The sequence below is a fragment of the Sesamum indicum genome, unplaced genomic scaffold, assembly GCF_000512975.1.
Source record: "Sesamum indicum cultivar Zhongzhi No. 13 unplaced genomic scaffold, S_indicum_v1.0 scaffold00691, whole genome shotgun sequence".
NCBI lineage: Eukaryota > Viridiplantae > Streptophyta > Magnoliopsida > Lamiales > Pedaliaceae > Sesamum > Sesamum indicum.
Window position 1 is genome coordinate 1 of NW_011628534.1, and position 2,846 is coordinate 2,846.

The 2,846-nt window shown below is 39.7% G+C and overlaps 1 long non-coding RNA gene across 1 annotated transcript; it reads left to right on the plus strand.

Annotated features, from left to right (window-relative positions):
* The first annotated feature begins 2,408 nt into the window (after positions 1-2,408).
* LOC105180321 lies at positions 2,409-2,846 on the plus strand. Its single transcript, XR_849528.2, has 3 exons — positions 2,409-2,560; positions 2,677-2,746; positions 2,832-2,846. It is a non-coding gene; the product is annotated as an uncharacterized LOC105180321 (long non-coding RNA).

Below are 2,846 nucleotides of genomic sequence, written 5' to 3' on the forward strand. Positions count from 1 at the left end.
AGATCTTTGCCTGTGCTTTAAACAACCCAATAATTGATTTATAGCCAGTCGAATCTCTCTTTATTCTTTTTTTTCTACTATTTTGTTAATATTTACCATAAAATAGGAAATTTTGAATTCGAACATCTTTTGTTCTTTCTAGAATCGTTTGATATAGTTGCCCAACTACAAATTAGATTAGGCTTGTATAAATCAATTTTATTATGCTATTGATAATTTTTTGTTTGTTCTTTACTCTTCATATAACACTTTGTTTGTAGAAAACTTATTCAATTATTTTAATTATCTGTAGCCCTCATGCACTAAAAAGAAACAACATTGTAAATTACTGTGCAAGCATGTGCAATTTTGCTATTACACACATTAACATTTCTTTATCTCAAAAAGTTGATATTATAATTTATAAAATAAACTCGTCTATTCTATAACATACATATCTCAATTTAAAGCAGGAAAAGGGACATGTAGCACAAAAGTGTACAAAATAATAAAGAAAATTTGGACATTAAAGTGAAGAAACTCCCTCTCCAACAAGACTTGGTCCCTCTAACGGAAATTATTGAATCTATAAAAATCCAACCAAGATAGAAGTTATCTCTGCAAGAACGACTAGAGGGTTGGATACTACATATAGGAAAGCGAAATGCCTCAAATACAAGTGACAAGGTAATGATTGTTTAAAATTTTACATAAATAACTTGTAATCCTTTCGTTATCAAAATTACTGTAGTATAACTAATATTTTTCAATCAAAATTCTCATGCGATAGTACTATATTCATGTCAATCAAAATTCTCATGCGATAGTACTATATTCATGACAAAGTCACTCACAACTTCCGCTCTTTAAAAGAAGTTGCAACATTTACACTATTCAGCTGCCATGGGAATGATCTAGTTCTTGCACAGGTAAATTCAAAATCCATAATTCAATTTTATTTATGACCAAAACTTATGTGGATATATTTTCTTTTCTGACTTTTCAATTGTAGAAGATTACAATAAATTAACGCACTGTTATGTCATTTCTTGATGACCCGTATTGAAACTTCCACACATTCAGATTGGAGATGGAACTAGAATTTGATAATGGGATTTTTGTATTCGGACAGATATACCCCTCACACTAATTAAGGAGTAGGCATTAATTAAGGAGCCTCTATGGAAGGATTCCAAGATCCCACCTAATGCTCGCATGGAGAGATTTACGGCTGCCATAACAGCATTTGGCTACGATTTAGTACATGATTTAAGCTCTCAACCTGGATATTAGCATTTACCAAATGCACCTCCCGGTGACATATAAGAACTGCAAACGGAGGTAAGGTTACTTCGAGTCTGACGCATATTTTTCTCTATCAACGTGTCTTTGGCCTAGGAATTGACTTGAGCGTCGGAGAGACTTCGTCGGGAACACTCCCGGCTGGCTTAACCGTTCCCTTTGTGTTCTCAAGAATTGCAGTTCGAGGGACGAGGTCGGATCGTGGGTCGAGGTTTCGATCACTGAGAGGATTCGATAGACTTCCCTTGCACTTTCATTTGGCGCCGTCTGAGGGAACGATTTTGAGAGCATGGAAGGAGAATCGGGGAGGAACATTCTTGGGCTGGATACCACGCCGAACCCATAGTTCAACTCACGAAAACGGAATTACAACAATTAATGGAAGAAGCTGGGAGAAAGGCCATTGTGGCGTATGAGCGTAGGATCGCTACTCCGGTTGAAGGAGAAGGGGCTAGGAGGAGGCTGTTCGGAGAAAAGGAACAAGACAAAGCATCAGGTGCCAGTGGAAGGGACAGAAGTAAGCGTCAACCTTCAGAGGTAGGATCGAGTAGCCGAGACAAGAGCCAAGCTAGGGGACCGACAATCTCGCGTGCAGAGGTTGACAATGTGTCGAGACAGATCGCAAAACTGGGAAAACAGATTGACGAACTGAAGAAGAGGGGGGAGATAGTATCCCAGCACCGGAATTCACCCTTCTGTAATCAAATCCTAACAGAAACCGTGGCTCCAAACTTCAGAATGCCGGACCTACCTAAGTACGATGGAACGAAAGATCCCGCCGAACATCTCGCGGCATTCGATATGGTAATGAACCTATACGGGCAGTCAGGCCCCATTAACGCTAAACTATTTGTCACGACCTTAATAGGAAAAGCTCAGGAGTGGTTCACGAACATGCCGCCAGGAAGCGTGGAGTCCCACGAGCAACTCATACAGAAGTTCTCCTTCCATTTTGCCAGTAAAAGGAAGCAGAACGATCAGCGACACATCTATTCACCATAAGACAACGCAACGACGAGACTCTGAAGAGTTTCATGGGACGTTTCAATAATGAAACACTGGAGGTACCAGACTTACGAATAGATATGATGGTCAGCATCCTAATCCACGGATTGAAGAAGCCCTATAGGTCGCTTGTGTAAGTGCTGCTCTCAAGGACACCAAGTTTGGCGCGTAAGGGCGCAAAGATCTTTTTGACTTGTTGTCAAGACAACTTGCTCGACGGTCCGATTTTCCTCATGCTATACATCTGCTAAAACCCTGTGCATCTGCTATGAGGGTATTTTCTCCAGCAAAGTTAAATTTGTCCTGTGGAGTTTTCACTGGTTTGCATGCGTGTCTACTTCAGTATTTCTCATGATATTGTATGGTTAACTTTTCCCTTGGGTTAATCAGCCAGATGTTCGTAAAGTTGTTGAACCATGCTTTAGTGAAATATTCAGGGTTTGTGGACGTGAAATGTCATGTAAGCCGCAAAGTTCTAGCGCTTTTTTAGAGATATCTTGACTTCCTCAGGGATAATAATTGTATCTAAGTTGTTCCTCTTGTAGGTGACACAAGTTTTG